Genomic DNA, 21,124 nt, shown 5'->3' with positions numbered 1-21,124 from the left:
CCTTTTGGCCTCTCTCCTCTATTCCCGTATGGCCCAATAAGGCCCATATACTCCCCGTCGAATTCCCGTAACTCTCCGGTACTCCGAAAAATACCCGAATCACTCGGAACCTTTCCGATGTCCGAATATAGTCGTCCAATATATCGATCTTTACGTCTCGACCATTTAGAGACTCCTCGTCATGTCCCCGATCTCATCCGGGACTCCGAACTCCTTCGGTACATCAAAACTCATAAACTCATAATATAACTGTCATCGAAACCTTAAGCATGCGGACCCTACGGGTTCGAGAACTATGTAGACATGACCGAGACACGTCTCCGGTCAATAACCAATAGCAGAATCTGGATGCTCATATTTGCTCCCACATATTCTACGAAGATCTTTATCGGTCAGACCACATAACAACATACGTTGTTCCCTTTGTCATCAGTATGTTACTTGCCCGAGATTCAATGGTCGGTGTCTCAATACCTAGTTCAATCTTGTTACCGGCAAGTCTCTTTACTCGTTCCGTAATACATCATCCCGCAACTAACTCATTAGTTGCAATGCTTGCAAGGCTTAAGTGATGTGCATTACCGAGAGGGCCCAGAGATACCTCTCCGACAATCGGAGTGACAAATCCTAATCTCGAAATACGCCAACCCAACAAGTACCTTCGGAGACAACTGTAGAGCACCTTTATAATCACCCAGTTACGTTGTGACGTTTGGTAGCACACCAAATAGCATTGTTTTCAGGCAAAAGTATAAACACAACCTTTATAATCCAAATAGCATTGTTTTTACAATTGGGATACATGTCACTCGAACATGATACTCTTCGAGCACTGAGCCTATATTAAATGAGCGCTAAGGGAGTCCTGGATTAGGGGGTCTCCGGACAGCCGGACTATATCCTTTGGCCGGACTGTTGGACTATGAAGATACAAGATTGAAGACTTCGTCTCGTGTCCGGATAGGACTCTACTTGGCGTGGAAGGCAAGCTAGGCAATACGGATATGTATATCTCCTCCTTTGTAACCGACCTTGTGTAGCTCTAGCCCCCTCCAGTGTCTATATAAACCGGAGGGTTTTAGTCCGTAGGACAACATACAATCATACCATAGGCTAGCTTCTAGCGTTTAGCCTCTCCGATCTCGTGGTAGATCTACTCTTGTACTACCCATATCATCAATATTAATCAAGCAGGACGTAGGGTTTTACCTTCATCAAGAGGGCCCGAACCTGGGTAAAACTTCGTGTCCCTTGCCTCCTGTTACCATCCGGCCTAGACGCACAATTCGGGACCCCCTATCCGAGATCCGCCGGTTTTGACACCGATATTGGTGCTTTCATTGAGAGTTCCTCTGTGTCGTCGCCATCGGGCTTGATGGCTCCTACGATCATCAATAGTGATGCAGTCTAGGGTGAGACCTTCCTCCCTGGACAGATCTTCGTCTTTGGCGGCTTCGCACTGCGGGCCAATTCACTTGGCCATCTGGAGCAGATCAAAAGCTATGCCCCTGGCCATCAGGTCAGATTTGGAAGTTTAAACTACACGGCTGACATCCGCGGGGACTTGATCTTAGTCGGATTCGAGCCACTGCCGAGCGCGCCGCACTATCACGACGAGCAAGATCTAGCTATGGCGCCGAGCAGTGCCTTGGAGGCCGCACCCGCATTGTCTTCGACCCTTAATTCGGAGCCAACTGCGCCGATCGAGGATGGGTGGTTGGACGCCGCCTCGGGGGCTGTGATCCCAATGGCGATCGAGCCGAACACCGGCCCCGCACTCCGTGAGACTCGTGACTCCAAGGAGCCGGACTCCTCTCCGGACCCCGAACCCTCCGCACCCCTGCCAATCGAATCCGATTGGGCGCTGATCATGGAGTTTACTGCCACGGACATCTTTCAGCACTCGCCTTTCGGCGATATTCTGAAGACACTAAAGTCTCTCTCTTTATCAGGAGAGCCCTGGCCGGACTATGGTTGGCAAGGTTGGGATACGGACGATGAAGAAATTCAAAGCCCACCCACCACCCACTTTGTAGCCACTGTCGACGATTTAACCGACATGCTCGACTTCGACTCCAAAGACATCGACGGTATGGACGCCGATAAAGGAGACGATGAAGAACCAGCGCCTATTGGGCCCTGGAAAGCCACCTCGTCATATGACGTATACATGGTGGACGCACCAAAAGATGACGACGAGGAGCAGAAGGACACACCGAAGGCTTGTTCCCTCGAGAAGCAGTCAAAGCGGCGACGCAAGAGCCACCCCAAATCCTGCCTTGACAGAAATAACGATCACACAGACCCAGCGTTGGAGCCGGGCGAACCGCTGCCGGACAACGACAATCCGGATAATCAAACCGAACAAACAAATTCTATCAAGGATAATGGTCCAGACGACATAGCGCCGGACAGGCACCCGGAGCAGCAGAATGCCCGTAAAAGGCTTGTTGCCACCGCGAGGAGTCTTAAGAAGCAGAAGCAAAGGCTCAAGGCTGCGCAAGACACACTCCAAATCAGATGGAGTAAAATACTCAACACAGCAGCGAGGTACGACGACAATCGCCCCTCCAAGAGCTACCCAAAGCATAAGCTGCTACCTGAATTCGATGAGGAGGCCTCAGACCCCCCAGAACCAAATATCAAAGCAGCCACCTGGCCGGATAGACGACCCCTCTACCAACACAGAGTGGCATACAACGCCACTCACAATACAACACGCGACCCATGCAAGGGCTCGCACCCAAAGGACGGCGCAACAAGATCCATCTATGGACCACGCAAGAGCGCCCCAGCATACAATGCAACACAACAAACATCCGAACAACGCGGTACACCCAGCTACAGGGGTGCCGCACATCCCCTATGTTTCACCGATGAGGTGCTGGACCATGAATTTCTAGAGGGATTCAAACCCGTAAACATAGAGACATACGACGGAACAATAGACCCTGGGGTCTGGATTGAGGACTACATCCTTCACATCCATATGGCTCAAGGAGATGATCTCCACGCCATCAAGTACTTACCCCTCAAGCTCAAAGGGCCAGCTCGTCACTGGCTTCAAGGCCTCCCCGAAGGCTCCATTGGAAGTTGGGAAGAGCTCGAAGACGCCTTTCAGGCAAATTTTCAAGGGACTTATGTCCGACCTCTGGATGCGGACGATTTGAGTCATATAACTCAACAGCCCGGAGAGTCAGCCCGAAAGCTTTGGAACAGGTTTCTTACTAAAAAGAACCAGATTATCGACTGTCCGGATGCCGAAGCCTTGGCAGCTTTTAAGCATAGCGTCTATGACGAATGGCTCGCCAGATACCTCGGCCAAAATAAGCCAAGAACGATGGCCGCATTAACAAGCCTCATGACCCGCTTTTGTGCGGGTGAGGACAGCTGGCTAGCCAGATGCAGCACCAGCGACCCCAGTACATCTGAAGTTAGAGATGGAAACGGGAAATCACGGCACAACAACAATAACAAATGCAGGAATAAAGAAGACAACACGAAGGGCACGACAGTAAACGCCGGATTCAAAAGCTCTCGGCCAGGTCAAAAGCCGCCCTCTAAAGGCACCAGGGATGAACTCTCCAGCCTCAACAAAATTCTGGACCAAGTATGTCAGATCCATAGTACCCCTGGTAAACCTGCTAATCATACCCACAGAGAATGTTGGGTCTTCAAGCAGTCCGGCAAGCTCAATGCCGTACACAAGGGGAGGATACACCAAGTGAAGACGAGGACGAGCCTCCCAAGCAAGACACTGGGGAACAAAAGAAATTTCCACCAGAAGTCAAAACAGTAAACGTGTTACACGTGATCAAGGGAAAAAACAACGCGACACTCCCAGGAAAAAATACCCAAGTGCCTGTCACCGCGAAGTTCTGCCACTTGTCGTCTCAACCTACCACTTTCGACCATCGCGATTACTCAGCAAGTATCCGACGCGCAGGATGGGCTCCCCTGGTATTAGACCCAGTAATTGGCGGATATCACTTCACACGAGTCTTGATGGACGGTGGCAGCAATCTAAACCTAATATATCAGGATACAATCCGCGGGATGGGGTTAGAACCAACAAAAATTTGCCATAGCAATACTACCTTTAAAGGAGTAACGCCAGGCCCAGGGGCTCGTTGTACGGGCTCCCTCCTACTACAAGTTATATTCGGCTCCCCTGACAACTTCTGTCGCGAGCATTTAACCTTCCACATCGCTCCATTCCAAAGTGGCTATCAAGCACTGCTCGGACGCGAAGCTTTCGCTCGCTTTAATGCAATACCACACTATGCCTCCCTCACACTCAAGATGCCCGGTCCACATGGTATCATTTTAGTGAACGGAAATATCAAGCGATCTCTACGCGCCGAAGAGATGCGGCTACCTTGGCAGCCGCACACTAAAGGCGACCGGACCAGCGAAAGCATCCAATAGGTCGTCAAGACCTTAGACACAACTAATCAAGTCCGGCGCCGCTATTTATACCGAATAAATGGTCACACCCCTATTTGTCAATACAAGGGGCTCAACGCGCGCAGACAAGTGGCAATTTCTTCTCATCTTGAATTATACATGGTTTCTTTAAAAAATTATCTTTTTGCACGACAACTTTTTCACCTAAATTCCTCTCTTTTACAGACGATCATCGTGCTACACCCGTCCAGGATACGGCACAACGGAGACACAGGCGCAGACGTGTAGCAGGGACCCACTCCAAGGATTCTTTTTAGATTAAGACCCTGCATAAACCTTTTTTACTGTCTCTTGTTGATACACATCCACCGTTGAGAAGGATGCTGACGTCTTGGCATGTGGCCACGCCAGAACAATGCACGTACTTGGACACAAGGGGCTTCTTACAAAGGCCATTATATAGGCCCGGTTTATACCACAAAGACCGAATACCTTAGGGAGTGTTCGGCGTCGCGAGTTTGGCCCTATATGCATCAGCTCCGAATCATTGTCTTTGGTCAAATGTTGGGTTTGCCCGGCTCCTGTGTTTTGGTGCCTTACGTTCTGCTTTACCGGCTAAGGTAGCACCAGGAGAACTACTACGATTGTGCCCTGGTTCATCCGGACGAGCACCTCAGTAGAGAAAGCTGAAAACTGACTGTCATGATATAGCGTGAGACTGGTCAACCACTCGATGACCTGTTGGAATGTTAGAATTCCTCCGCCTTAATGAAGGGCCGTTTTCCGGCCAGGCATGTATGTACCCCGGGATCGGGAGAGTGCAGAGCCACTAGGGGCTATCTAGTAGCCCCACTGTCAAACTCCTATGACTAAGTGAAAGTGCTAAAGCATTATAGTCCGGTTGCCTCGCTCGCTCCGCTATCACCTCCTTAATAGGACCAAGACATTGGGTTAAGTGTGAACGCGTGTTTTTGCGAGCACCTCCGCATTATATGCGTGGGGGTTGAAGCCGACGGCTGCAATCTTTCAGGTTATACACATGTATACATAAACGGCCGCCCAGGAGGCATCATATTACTTTCAGGCAAAAGTATAAAAATAGCCTTATAAAAAAATTAAAAGCATTTCGCCTACAATGAGATTACATATCACTCAAACATAATATCTTTTGAGCACTAGGTCTCTATCAAATGAGCACCCTCAAGAACTTCTTCAAAGTAGTGCTCAACAGCCATTCGACCTATGGCCGAATCCCGCGCTGCAACAGTGATAGCATCCATCTCCGCCCAGTATGCTTTAACATGGGCAAAGGCCATCCGTGAGCCCTCTATGCACGCCAACCTCTTCATCGCATTAATGCGCGGCACCACGTCAAGGAACTGCTGCACCAAGCTGAAATAGCTATTCGGTTTTGGCCTTTCCGGCCATAGCTGATCCACAACAGACCTCATGGCGAGTCCGGGCAACCTATTCAGTTCGGCCCATTCGGCTAATTGGTCAGTCAATGAAAGCAGACGCTCGGGAGAATGGAATTTTGTCCAAAACATTTGGTCCACTTCACGGTCCGTCTGACCCTGGAAGTACTTGGCCGCATCGGCAGCGCTCGCCGCCAAATCCATATACACATCCTCCGAACTCCACAACCGATCCAGAGAGGCATACCATGGATCTCCGAACTTCCTCCGCAACACAAAGGATTTCCCAGCTACAATATCCACAGCTTCCCGCAGCTCCTTCTTCTTCGCGCTCATAGCAAAGCGGATGTCTTTTCACGTCGCAGCAGCCTTCTCAAGGCCCGATGCCTTCGCTAGGTTTTCCTTTTCAAGAACCCGACAACGGTCGGTGGCGGCTTTTAATTCTATGACCATCATGGCCATCTTATCTTGGCTCTCGCCATGCGCGGCCTTCTCGGCCTTCAACTCTTCGGCCGCCTTCAACGCAGCCGCATTACCAAACCTCGCTTGTTCCTTGGCTTGGGCAAGTTCTGCCCGCAAGGCTTCAACAGTGGCAGCTCCATCTGCAGTCACAACATATTAAAGATACTGGCATTATGCTGCTCTTACCATGTGGCGTTTACCAGATAATGACACTTACCCTGTGCCTCGTCAAGCCTTTTGTTAACAAGCTCGATGTCGGCGTCTGCCGCATCCAACTGCCATTTTAAATGGGCAAACTCGCTAGTCCGGCTAGCCACCGGAGCTTCCATCACCTGCACATAGAGGCAGTATGGTTATTACCTGGGAATATGATCCTCTGTTCGTCGTCGTTTCGATGACAACCAGAGTCTCAGGGGCTACTATCTACACAGTGCACACCTAGCATGTGCAGGACTATCATACATTATTTTACGTACCTCAAAGCCTGTCAGTAGACTCATAAAAGCTTCATGCAATCTGCTTTCGGTGGACGAGATTCTCTCCATCACCGTATTCATCAGCACACGGTGTTCATCTGAGATGGCCGCTCGCCCCACCAACTCCCTCAGAACATCCGATCGCACACCAGACGGTGCCGGACTCTTTTGTCCGCTCTCTTTGGGAGCCGGACACTGGGAGCTTCGGGGGTCAATGGGATTATCTTCTGGCCTCACCGGACTCGGAGAGGCCCTCCGCGACGACATTTCGGGGTCGCTCGCTTCCGGAGCGGAGGAGTCCGGAGGAGGCATTTCGCTCTCCATCATCTCTGGAAGAAGGTCCCCCGAAGACGAGCTCATTTGAGAGGGGCTAAGGCCTGAACTGCAAAGACATATGCGGTGGTTATTTTCTCAGAAGAAAAATATGGCATACCTGTACTATCGGTGTCAAAACCGGCGGATCTCGGGTAGGGGGTCCCGAACTGTGCGTCTGGGCCGGATGGTGACAGGAGGCAAGGGACACAAAGTTTTACCCAGGTTCGGGCCCTCTTGATGGAGGTAAAACCCTACGTCCTGCTTGATTAATATTGATGATATGGGTAGTACAAGAGTAGATCTACCACGAGATCGGAGAGGCTAAACCCTAGAAGCTAGCCCATGGTATGATTGTTGTTCTGTATGTTGTCCTACAGACTAAAACCCTCCGGTTTATATAGACACCGGAGAGGGTTAGGGTTACACAAAGTCGGTTACAATGGTAGGAGATCTATATTTCCGTATCACCAAGCTTGCCTTCCACGCCAAGGAAAGTCCCTTCCGGACATGGGACGAAGTCTTCAATCTTGTATCTTCATAGTCCAGGAGTCCGGCTGAAGGTATAGTTCGGCCATCCGGACAACCCCTAATCCAGGACTCCCTCAGTAGCCCCTGAACCAGGCTTCAATGACGACGAGTCCGGCCCGCAGATTGTCTTCGGCATTGCAATGCGGGTTCCTCCTCCAAGTACTTCATAGAAGATTTTGAACACAAAGATAGTGTCCGGCTCTGCAAAATAAGTTTCCACATATTGCCATAGAGAGAATAATATTTACACAAATCTAATCTGCTGACGTATTCCGTAGTGTGACACACCACGGCCAAGCCTTTATCCGAATCGTTTTATTATCCCACCTCAGCGCGTCATGCGAGGCGGTTTCCTTGGCACGTCTTGTTAAAGCAGAGATCGTGTCCCCTTATTCCGGGATTCTCATCAATACGGGCGTGGGTAACCCAACCGCGCCATTGATTACGACGCTTGGAGATAAGCGAGTTTTACCAGGCTGGTGGGGACACGTAGTTGCGTCCACCCATATAAGGGGATAAGGATCCACCTTTTCACCTACGCCTTCTTCCTCCTTTGCCTATCCATTTTCGCGCACTCAAGCTCCAGCGCCCAAGTCCGCACTCCCCACCTCAACCTTCTCCAGCCATGTCCGGAGCGGGAGGCAAGTGGATGGTCTCCTCCGTCACGGAGGGACACATCAAAAAGCTGAGGAAGGCCGGATACTTGTCTAACGACATCGCGTATCGGCTTCCCGAAGAGGGGCAGCTCCTCCCCACCCCAAGGCCCCATGAGAGGGTAGTGTTCCTTCCCCACTTCCTCTGCGGACTGGGCTTTCCTATCCACCCATTCGTCCGGGGACTCATGTTCTACTACGGCCTGGATTTCCATGATCTGGCCCCAAACTTCATCCTCAACATCTTGGCGTTTATCGTCGTGTGCGAGGCTTTTCTCCGCATCCGCCCCCATTTCGGCCTATGGCTCAAGACTTTCAATGTCAAGCCGAAGGTGGTACGCGGCAACCAGGCGGAGTGCGGAGGCGCCATGGTGGGCAAGATGCCCAACGTCTTATGGCTCAAGGGCTCCTTTGTGGAGACCCTGAAGGGGTGGCAATCGGGGTGGTTTTACATCATCGAGCCGCGCAACCTTGAGTGGGTCGCAGCCCCCGAGTTCCAGTCCGGACCCCCAACGCGGCTCACGTCCTGGAAAGAGACGGGCCTATCATGGGGCAGCAAAGGAGAGGTGACTGGACTGCAAACATGCATCCAAACCCTGATGGACAAGCAGCTCAATCTTGTCAACGTAGTCCAGGTCATGCTCATCCGCCGGATCCTCCCGTGTCAACAACGGGCCTTCAATTTGTGGGATTTCAACCTGGCGCAGCACCGAACTCTGAGCAGGCTCTTCGACACGATGTATGAAGATGCCTGGAAGATGCTTTTCAAGGGCGTCGAGGCTCCCGCATCCGCTACCGAGGATCGCGGATTCAGCGCGCAGCGTCACGCTAGCGCAGTAAGTTGTTTGTACCTTTTACAGGGTATTAGTTTTTCATAGTTTAACTCTATGCGGGATCTAAGCTCCCTTACCTTTGACAGGATTGGCAGGCAAAGTCCGGACAGATTGACTGTCTGGCTCCTTTGCCCGAAGACCCAGCCGATGCCCGCTTGGCGAAGCTGCTGGTTCCGGCACCCTATGTGGTGCCGGAGAAGAAGGCCACGAAGAAGGCCACGGGGACTCAAAAAAGTGCCCGGCGCCAGGAGGTGTCGGGTTCATCATCCGACGGCTCCAAGGCGCATTCCTCCCGTGAAGACGAGGAGGAGGAAGAAGAGACCTCTCCCCCTCCAGCGGGGGGAGAGAAGAAAAGGACGGCCGCCCTCACTGGGGAGGCCTAAGGGTCCAAGAAGGGGAAAACCCTTCCTCCAGACTACTCCACCAACGCCGACGACGGCGGAGAGGAGTGGCCGCTCAGGGCCAAGCCCCTGGCAAAATCGTAAGTATCCGGATACCAGAGTAATTCATAGTATTCCTTTATTGCATAGCTTTCCCTTATGTCGAATATGATTATGCAGCCCACCCAAAGACTGGCTCGACGCGTCGTCGAGCGGTTCACTGGACTCCTCGGATGTGAATTCGCTTCCAGCGGCTACCTCCCCCCACCCTACGGACGACGCCAAAGTGTTGTCCCAACAGGTTCCAAGCCAGGAGGAGGTGGTCCTGGAGGCGCTGCAAGGCGACCTCCCAGACTCCAGGAGTAAAGGGGATAAAACCCCCCAGGGCTCCAAGTCCGGCCCTAGGCCGGACACCGCTCCGGAACCTTCAAAGGTTCCAGAGTCTGGCGGGTGACCTCCTTCCAAGAGGAGCAAGCCCACCGTGCCGGTGACCCCCGTCCAACCAGAGGCGCCGGACAATCTATTGGAGGTTCTCAAAGGCGCCTCCATCGACGAGGAGCACCGCACCATTATGAGTGCGGTGGTCCAGAACGTTCAGTCCGCCAAGAGTGGACTGACTGAAGCTTGTGCTAGCCTTTTAACAGGCTTTGAGGTAAGTAAAGAATGTGTAAATAATATTACCGCATAGACAGTAGCCCCTGGTGCTCTGTTTGGCGTTCGGTAAGAAAAGCCGAATAGAGGATCAAATAAAATTCGCAGGAGTCTAACAAAAAGGACTCAATATGCGTATGCAGGCTTCTCTGCTGGCATCCGCCGCACTGACTGCGGAAGTGGACATGCTAAAGCAGAACGTCGAGCAGTTCGAGCAAGAGCTCGGGCGTGTCAAGAAGCAGCTCAAGGACAAGGAAGGTAAGAAATACCTTGTTTAAATATACATATATATATATATATATATATATATATATATATAAAGTGCAATTGCAAAAAATGACAGGATTATCGTGGCTATTGTAGGGGCCACATCTGAGGTGGCGACCCTTAAGGCGCTGGTCGAGGCCGAGAAGAGGGCGGCCACGGAGCGCACCGAGCGGGAGAAGTATGAGGCCCAGGTTGGCAAGGTGCAGCAAGAGCTCCAGGCTCTCATGAAAAAACATGAGAGTTTGGAGCTTGACTCAAAGACGCGAGCGTCCGAGCTCGCGGTGGCTATTAAAAATGCCAAGTCTGCCAAGGTCGAATCCCAGAAGACCCTCCAGGAGTTGGATGCAGTGAAAAAGATAGCGGCGGGTAAGGCATTCTTTATGCAAAGCAAACACATAAACGTGAGTTACTTGTTACTTACCCGAACCCGGAGCTCTCCAGGGGCATTCGCAGATCTTCCCCGTAGCGTGTCCGATGCCGCCGCATTCTATCGAGCCGAGGAGGGCAGCTCGACAGAGAAGGTGTTCTAGTCTCAGTATGCTGAGGCCGGACACCCCTTGCCCCTGAGCGACCAGCTGAAGCAACTGGTCGAGCTCCACAAGGCGGCCGAACAGGCCATGAAAGGCCTCATAGTTCGGCTGTGGCCTGGAGAGGCTTTGCCTGGGAGCTATTTTGGGCTGGTGGGGGCCTGTCCAAGGCTCGAAGTCATCAAGCGCTCCGTCTGTATTGAAGGTGCCCGCAGGGCCCTTGCCCGTGCTAAGGTGCATTGGGGCAAGCTGGATGCTGAGAAGCTTGTGAAGGACGGGCCACCGCTGGGGAAAGAGCATCGCAAGCCCGAGAATTATTATAAGGATGTTCTAAAGGGTCCCTGCCTTATGGCGGATGAATGTTCCAGGGATGTAATTTTTGAGTAAAACTCGCTCGTTTTGTCCTGTGCACTAAAAACTTGTTCATATGCGCTAAGAAATGCTGTTGGAATTTAAAATATTACCTTCTGTGCGGTTGTTTATCAATGCTAAGAGATGGCAAGTCATCGGCTTCTGCCCCTGTGCCGCTGGTGCTGGGGTATTCGGGGATAAACCTGAGCGCTCTTTTTCCCATGTTTGGGTCCTTCGAGGGAGGCGCTCAGCACAACAAACAAGGCAATCAGACTATAATGCGTGAACACTCTCACTTAGCCATAGAATTCTATAATTTTAAATTTCGGCGAAGCCCCTGGTATTCGGAAGACCGAGTTCGGGGCGCTATCCATGCCTTGGCCAGACAGAGCCGACTCCTTGCTCTAAGCGGCATAAGTCTTTAGGGACTCGAAAAACCTCTCGAACAGCGACCAGCTCTCGCTTCATCATGACAGTCAGTTTTAGCTTTCTCTACTGAGGTGCTCGACCCAGCTCAACTGGGGCACAATCGCAGTAGTTCTCCTAGTGCTACCTTAGCCTACATAGCGGAACGTAAGGCACCAAAACATAGGAGCCGGGCAAACCCAACTATTGACCCAAGACATGATTCGGAGCCGATGCATATAATGTTATAAGTGTTCGGACTTCTCACACCATATTGAGGGGTACTAAAGCCCCTGGCGTATTTTGGCCGTACCAAAGTGTACGGGTGCCACATGTCGTTAAGGAACATATATTTGTAAAAAAAGAGTAATGCAAAAATAGACAAAAGCTATGCATTGTTTATTAAAAAGGGCTGCGATCAAAGTAGAACGATACAAATAATGCGATAAGCAAAAGGTTGGACTATTTAACATGTCCGCTCCAAGGGCAGGCTGCGGAATGGTATGCGAAACAGGTATACTGCTCGTGATAGAGACCACCTAGGAGTTCTGTAATGCGGCATGGCTTGTCTGCTTCCCTGGTTCTTGCATCGTTTGTGCGGCAATTGAACTGCCGAATAGGCCTTCCGAAGAATGGAGTCCTGAAAGTAAGAGAAAATTAAAAAATCGGCAGCCCCTAGTGCGGTTTAAGCCGTGTTTCGGGCGTGCCGTGATGGTGCCTCTTCCCCTGTACCCATGGTATTTCTAGAGCGTAGTTATGTACGTGAAGCACTGGCGTCGCATTTTTGCGAGGGCTGGGGTTGGGGCCGCATTGCTACGCCTGCTCGAAACATGCCAGGCGGTCTTGTTGTAGGTTACTCCAGGCGCGCTTGACGGTGTCGGGACGTTTAATGGCTGGACTGGAGAACTGCCTGGAGAGGCTGCTTTGTACTTCCGCTGCAAGGGCCGCCGTGTGCTCCTCCTTCGGAGGGAGCGTTTGGTGTTTCCATTGACCGTAATTACTCCTCGAGGGCCTGGCATCTTGAGCTTAAGGTATGCGTAGTGACGTACCGCGTTGAACTTGGCGAATGCGGTTCGCCCGAGCAGTGCGTGATAGCCACTGCGGAATGGGACTATGTCGAAGATTAACTCCTCGCTTCAGAAATTATCCGGAGATCCGAAGACCACTTCAAGTGTGACTAAGCCTGTACAGCTGGCCTCTACACCTGGTATTACGCCTTTAAAGGACGTTTTGGTGGGCTTAATCCTCGAGGGATCTATGCCCATTTTCCGCACTGTATCCTGGTAAAGCAGGTTCAGGCTGCTGCCGCCGTCCATAAGGACTCTAGTGAGATGAAATCCGTCAATAATTGGGTCTAGAACCAATGCGGCGAATCCTCCATGACGGGTGCTAGTGGGATGGTCCCTTCGATCAAAGGTGATCGGGCAGGAGGACCATGGGTTGAACTTTGGGGCGACTGGATCTACCGCGTATACGTCCCTTAACGCGCGCTTCCACTCCCTCTTGGGGCTGTGGGTTGCGTATATCATGTTCACCGTCCGCACTTGTGGGGGAAAACCCTTCTGTCCACTATTGTTCGGCGGCCGGGGCTCTTCTCGTCATCGCTATGCAGCCCCTTGTCGGTATTTTCGGCATTTAACTTGCCTGCCTGCTTGAACACCCAACAATCCCTATTGGTGTGATTGGCCGGCTTTTCGGGGGTGCCATGTATCTGGCACAAGCGGTCGAGTATTTGGTCCAAACTGGACGGCCCCCTAGGATTTCTTTTGAATGGCTTTTTCCGCTGACCGGATTTATAGCCTCTGAATCCGGCATTAACTGTCGTATCCTCAGCATTGTCTCCGTTAATGCGGCGCTTCTGCTTGTTGCAACGCGACCTTCCACTACTGTCCCTGGTATCTGAATTACCAGGGTTCTTGGCCATATTGTTACTACGATCAAGCCAGCTGTCTTCTCCCGTGCAAAAGCGGGTCATGAGTGTCGTGAGTGCTGCCATAGATTTCGTCTTTTCTGTCCAAGGTGCCGGGCAAGCCACTGGTCACGGATATTATGCTTGAAGGCTGCTAGGGCCTCTACGTCCGGACAGTCGACTATTTGATTTTTCTTTGTTAGGAACCGTGTCCAGAATTGCCTGGCCGATTCCTCTGGCCGCTGAATTACGTGGCTTAGGTCATCGGCGTCTGGTGGTCGCACATAAGTGCCCTGGAAATTGTCGAGGAATGCGGCTTCCAGGTCCTCCCAACAACTGATTGATCCTGCTGGCAAGCTGTTAAGCCAATGCCGAGCTGGTCCTTTAAGCTTGAGTGGGAGTTATTTGATGGCGTGGAGATCATCACCGCGGGCCATGTGGATATGAAGGAGATAATCCTCGATCCATACCGCAGGATCTGTTGTGCCATCATATGATTCGATGTTTACGGGTTTGAAACCCTCGGGGATTTGACGATCCATTACTTCGTCTGTGAAGCATAGTGGGTGTTCGGCCCTACCGGATTTGTGTCCGGCGTGACGGTTACCATCTCAAGTCATGGGGCACCCACGCGATCCGTAGATCGATCTTGTTTGCCTTGCCTTGTCCTCCAACATATCTCGCAGGTCGGGTGCATTTTCCCGTGCCTTGGTACGGGGTGCGGCTTGAGTGGAGGGCCGAGAGGCCTCTTTGTCGTGGCCACGAGGTGGCCGGTCGACCGTATCAAGTGCTGGTGATGTAGGTTTAAGTGCTTCCTCCTCTAATCGGGGTAGCAACCTACGCTTTGGGTAGCTCTTGGAGGGGCGTTCGAGTTTATGCTCTTCGGCCGCAAGGACTTCAGTCCATCTGTCAACTAGCAAATCTTGATCAGCTCTAAGTTGTTGCTGTTTTTTCTTGAGGCTTCTTGTCGTGGCCATAAGCCTGTGTTGAAAACGCTCTTGCTCGACGGGATCCTCTGGCACGACAAATTCGTCGTTGTTGAGGCTTGCCTCGTCTTCGGAGGGAGGCATATAATTATCGTCCTCGACCTCTCTGTCTGCCGCTCTCTCATGAGGGCTGGCTTCTCCATCCTCCTACGTTGAATCTTGCTGGAGGGGGTTTTCTTCGGCACTCTGCGGAGTATTATTATCTCCCGTGCTGGAATCACCGTATTTTTCTTTGGCGGGATTTTGAGCGGCGCCGCTGACGCCGGCGCTTAGGCTGTTTCTTGGAGGAGTCATCCTCCGCTGTTCCATCGCCATCTCCTTCTTTTGGGGTGTCCACCATGTATATGTCATATGACGAGGTGGCTTTCCAGGGCCCAATAGGCGTTGGTTCTTCATCGTCTTCTGCATCGGCGTCCATACAGTCGATGTCTTCGGAGTCGAAGTCGAGCATGTCGGTTAAATCATCGACAGTGGCTACAAAGTGGGTGGTCGGTGGGCGTTGAATTTCTTCATCGTCTGTATCCCAACCTTGCTGACCGTAGTCTGGCCAGGGCTCTCCTGATAAAGAGAGAGACTTTAGTGTCTTCAGAATATCGCTGAAAGGCGAGTGCTGAAAGATGTCCGCGGCAGTAAACTCCATGATCGGCACCCAATCGGATTCGATCGGCAGGGGCGCGGAGGGTTCGGAGTCCGGAGAGGAGTCCGGCTCCTTGGAGTCATGAGTCTCGCGGAGTGCGGGGCTGGTGTTCAGCTCGACCGCCATTGGGATCGCAGCTCCCGAGGCGGCGTCCAACCACCCATCCTCGATCGGCGCAGTTGGCTCCGAATTAAGGGTCTTAGCCGATGCGGGTGCAACCTCTAGGGCACTGTTCGGCGGCAGAGCTAGATCATGCTCGTCGTGACAGTGCGGCGCGCTTGGCAGTGGCTCAAATCCGTCGAAGATCAAGTCCCCGCGGATGTCAGCCGTGTAGTTTAAACTTCCAAATCTGACCTGACGGCGAGGGGCATAGCTTTCGATCTACTCTAGATGGCCAAGTGAATTGGCCCGCAATGCGAAGCCACCGAAGACAAAGATCTGTCCGGGGAGGAAGGTCTCACCCTGGACTGCATTGCTATTGATGATCATAGGAGCCATCAAGCCTAACGGTGACGGCACAGAGGAACTCTCAATGAAAGCACCAATGTTGGTGTCAAAACCGGCGGATCTCGGGTAGGGGATCCCGAACTGTGCGTCTGGGCCGGATGGTAACAGGAGGCAAGGGACACGAAGTTTTACCCAGGTTCGGGCCCTCTTGATGGAGGTAAAACCCTACGTCCTGCTTGATTAATATTGATGATATGGGTAGTACAAGAGTAGATCTACCACGAGATCGGAGAGGCTAAACCCTAGAAGCTAGCCTATGGTATGATTGTTGTTCTGTATGTTGTCCTACGGACTAAAACCCTCCGGTTTATATAGACACCGGAGAGGGTTAGGGTTACACAAAGTCAGTTACAATGGTAGGAGATCTATATATCCGTATCACCAAGCTTGCCTTCCACGCCAAGGAAAGTCCCTTCCGGACACGAGACGAAGTCTTCAATCTTGTATCTTCATAGTCCAGGAGTCCGGCTGAAGGTATAGTTCGGCCATCCGGACACCCCCTAATCCAGGACTCCCTCATGTACCATTAAAGTATTTCGGGTCACTTACGACTCGCTGGAGAATTGATCCCCCGCGGACTTTGTGCGGCAAAAGCACCCCCCAAGGTAGGACCCTCTGTGGGAGACTTCTTCTCCCGTTTGGAAGCTTCGGCATCTGAATCCCCGGGCACAGTCCTTTTCCTCCTCCGGTCGTCTTCCTTCATGGAGACGGTCGCTCCCACGGTTAGGATGGGCAGTGTTGGGGGCCCACGTCCGCCCATATTATCCTCCCCAGTATCTTCCTTCACGGGCTCCAGGCAAGGTGCGACCTGGAGCATCTTTTCCAATACCGGATTGTCCAAACCCTCAGGGAGGGGGGCCAAACACCGAATCAACTTCGCCTTTGTTAGCCAGTCCTGGTCAAAAAGCAAACTCTCAGAAATAACTTCGTAACAAATGAGAGATAGTATGTTCGGCCGGAAGATTCCTTACCTATTTGGCGGCGCGGTTACTGCTCAGGCCCACGTCCTCGGTGATTTCCGGACACTCTACCTAAGGTCCGAAGAATGACTTGTACATCTCCTCGTGCGTCAGGCCGAGGAAATTTTGAATGACACGTGGTCCCTCGGGATTGAACTCCCACAAACGAAGGGGCCGGCGTTTGCAAGGCTGGACTTGACGAACCAGCATAACTTGTATTACTGCAACCAAACTAAAATCTCCATTGAAGAGATCTCGAATGCGGCTTTGAAGTATAGGCACGTCCTTGGCTGGACCCCAGCTCAGACCTCTGCTGATCCATGACATCAGTTGTGGGGGAGGGCCCGAGCGGAAAACAGGGGCGGCCACCCACTTGGCACTTCTAGGAGCTGTGATGTAGAACCACTCCTGTTGCCACAATTCAGACACCTCTGGAATGGAACCTTTGGGCCATGGAGCTCCTGTCATCTTGCATATTGAGGCACCTCCACACGCTGCATGTTGCCCCTCGATCATCTTCGGCTTTACTTCAAAGGTCTTGAGCCACAGGCCAAAGTGAGGGGTAACCCGGAGGAAGGCCTCACACACGACAATAAATGTCGTGATATGAAGAAAGGAGTCCGGAGCTAGATCATGGAAATCTAGCCCATAATAAAACATCAAACCCCTGACGAAAGGATCCATAGCAAGGCCTAGACCTCGGAGGAAGTGGGAGACAAACACGACGTTCTCGTTGGGTTCAGGGGAGGGGACGGCCTGCCCTCGGGCAGGCAGCCGATGCAAAATCTCGGCGGTCAGATATCTGGCCTCCCTCAACTTTTTGATGTCTTCTTCCGTGACGGAGGAAGGCACCCATCGGCCTTGAAGGCTAGATCCGTACATGACTGAAGGTTCGGAGCACCTGACCTAAACTTTGGGCGTTTGAGCTTGAGGTGGGGGGAGGATTCAATTGAGCACGGGAGGGAAAAAGTAAAAACCTTGTCCCTTTATAAAGAGGGTGAATATCAAGCGTCCTCTCCGTGGCCGTTTGGACTTGCCTATAGTCTAGGAGTCCTAGAAGCGGTTGGGTTACCCACGCCCGTATTGATGAGAATCCCGGAATAAGGGGACACGATCTCTCCTTCGACGAGACGTGCCAAGGAAACCGCCTCGCATGACACGCTGAGGTGGGACAATAAAACGATTCGAATAAAGGCTTGGCCGTGGTGCGATGTCACACTATGGAATACGTCAGCAGATTAGATTGGTGTAAATATTATTCTCTCTATGGCAATATGTGGAAACTTATTTTGCAGAGCCGGACACTATCTTTGTGTTCAAAATCTTCTATGAAGTACTTGGAGGAGGAACCCGCCTTGCAATGCCGAAGACAATCTGCCGCCGGACTCGTCGTCATTGAAGCCTGGTTCAGGGGCTACTGAGGGAGTCCTGGATTAGGGGGTGTCCGGATGGCCGGACTATACCTTCAGCCGGACTCCTGGACTATGAAGATACAAGATTGAAGACTTCGTCCCGTGTCCGGAAGGGACTTTCCTTGGCGTGGAAGGCAAGCTTGGTGATACGGATATATAGATCTCCTACCGTTGTAACCGACTTTGTGTAACCCTAACCCTCTCCGGTGTCTATATAAAACGGAGGGGTTTTAGTCCGTAGGACAACATACAGAACAACAATCATACCATAGGCTAGCTTCTAGGGTTTAGCCTCTCCGATCTCGTGGTAGATCTACTCTTGTACTACCCATATCATCAATATTAATCAAGCAGGACGTAGGGTTTTACCTCCATCAAGAGGGTCCGAACCTGGGTAAAACTTCGCCTCCTGTTACCATCCGGCCTAGACGCACAGTTCGGGACCCCCTACCCAAGATCCGCCGGTTTTGACACCGACAGCTAGGTATACAAGATTAATAATAAAATTCTCTTATGAGTGTGTTGAATACTAAGAGAAGTTTGATGCTTGATGATTGTTTTGAGATATGGAAATAGTGATATTAAAGTTGTGCTAGTTGAGTAGTTGTGAAATTGAGAAATACTTGTGTTGAAGTTTGCAAGTCTCGTAGCATCCACGTATGGTAAATGTTATGTAACAAATTTGAAACATGAGGTGTTCTTCGATTGTCCTCCTTATGAGTGGCGGTCGGGGACAAGCGATGGTATTTTCCTACCAATCTATCCCCCTAGGAGCATGCGCGTAGTGCTTGGTTTTTGATGACTTGTAGATTTTTGCAATAAGTATGTGAGTTCTTTATGACTAATGTTGAGTCCATGGATTATACGCACTCTCACCCTTCCATCATTGCTAGCCTCTTCGGTACCGTGCATTGCCCTTTCTCACATTGAGAGTTGGCGCAAACTTCGACGGTGCATCCAAACCCCGTGATATGATACGCTCTTTCACACATAAACCTCCTTATATCTTCCTCAAAACAGCCACCATACCTACCTATTATGGTATTTCCATAGCCATTCCGAGATATATTGCCATGCAACTTTTCACCATCCCGTTTATCATGACACATTCATCATTGTCATATTGCTTTGTATGATCATGTAGTTGACATTGTATTTGTGGCAAAGCCACCAATCATAATTTTTCATACATGTCACACTTAATTCATTGCATATCCCGGTACACCGCCGGAGGCATTCATATAGAGTCATACCTTGTTCTAGTATCGAGTTGTAATCATTGAGTTGTAAATAAATAGAAGTGTGATGATCATCATTTAATAGAGCACTGTCCCAATAAAAAAAGAGAAAGGCCAAATAAAAAAATGAAGGCCCCAAAAAAGAAATAAAAAGGGACGATGCTACTATCCTTTTTCCACACTTGTGCTTCAAAGTAGCACCATGATCTTCATGATAGAGAGTCTCTTGTTTTATCACTTTCATATACTAGTGGGAATTTTTCATTATAGAACTTGGCTTGTATATTCCAACAATGGGCCTCCTCAAGTGCCCTAGGTCTTCGTGAGCAAGCAAGTTGGATGCACACCCACTAGTTTCTTTTGTTGAGCTTTCATACATTTATAGCTCTAGTGCATCCGTTGCATGGAAATCCCTACTCCTTGCATTAACATCAATCGATGAGCATCTCCATAGCTCATTGATTAGCCTCGTTGATGTGAGACTTTCTCCTTTTTGTCTTCTCCACATAACCCCCATCATCATACTCTATTCCACCCATAGTGCTATATCCATGGGTCATGCTCATGTATTGTGTGAAGGTTTATAAAGTTTGAGATTACTAAAGTATGAAACAATTGCTTGGCTTGTCATCGGGGTTGTGCATGATGAGAGCATTCTTGTGTGACAAAAATGGAGCATGACTAAACTATATGATTTTGTAGGGATGAACTTTCTTTGGCCATGTTATTTTGAGAAGACATAATTGCTTAGTTAGTATTCTTGAAGTATTATTATTTCTTTGTCAATATTAAACTTTTGTCTTGAATCTTTCAAATCTGAATATTCATGCCACAATTAAGAAGAATTACATTGAAAATATGCCAAGTAGCATTCCACATCAAAAATTCTGTTTTTATCATTTACCTACTCGAGGACGAGCATGAATTAAGCTTGGGGATGCTTGATACGTCTCCAACGTATCCATAATTTTTGATTGCTCCATGCTATATTATCTACTGTTTTGGACATTATTGGGCTTTATTTTCCACTTCTATATTATTTTTGGGACAAACCTATTAACCGGACGCCCAGCCCAGAATTGTTGTTTTTTTGCCTATTTTAGGGTTTCGAAGAAAAGGAATATCAAACGGAGTCCAAACGGAATGAAACCTTTGGGAACGTGATTTTTTGAACGATCAAGATCCAGGAGACTTGGACCCTACGTCAAGCAACCAACAGGGAGGCCACAAGGTAGGGGCGCGCCTCCCCCCCGGGGCGCGCCCTCCACCCTCGTGGACCCCCTGTTTCTCCACCGACGTACTTCTTCCTCCTATATATACCTACATACCCCCAAACGATCAGATATGGAGCCAAAACCCTAATTCTACCACCGTAACTTTCTGTATCCACGAGATCCCATCTTGGGGCCTGTTCCAGAGCTCCACCGGAGGGGGCATCGATCACGGAGGGCTTCTACATCAACACCACAGCCTCTCCGATGAAGTGTGAGTAGTTTACCTCAGACCTACGGGTCCATAGTTATTAGCTAGATGGCTTCTTCTCTCTTTTTGGATCTCAATACAAAGTTCTCCCCCTCTCTTGTGGAGATCTATTCGATGTAATGTTCTTTTGCGGTGTGTTTGTTGAGACCGATGAATTGTGGGTTTATGATCAAGTTTATCTATGAACAATATTTGAATCTTCTCTGAATTCTTTTATGTATGATTGGTTATCTTTGCAAGTCTCTTCGAATTATCAGTTTGGTTTGGCCTACTAGATTGATCTTTCTTGCAATGGGAGAAGTGCTTAGCTTTGGGTTCAATCTT

Source organism: Triticum dicoccoides, chromosome 7A, assembly GCF_002162155.2.
Source record: "Triticum dicoccoides isolate Atlit2015 ecotype Zavitan chromosome 7A, WEW_v2.0, whole genome shotgun sequence".
Lineage (NCBI taxonomy): Eukaryota > Viridiplantae > Streptophyta > Magnoliopsida > Poales > Poaceae > Triticum > Triticum dicoccoides.
This window is presented reverse-complemented; position numbering follows the sequence as displayed.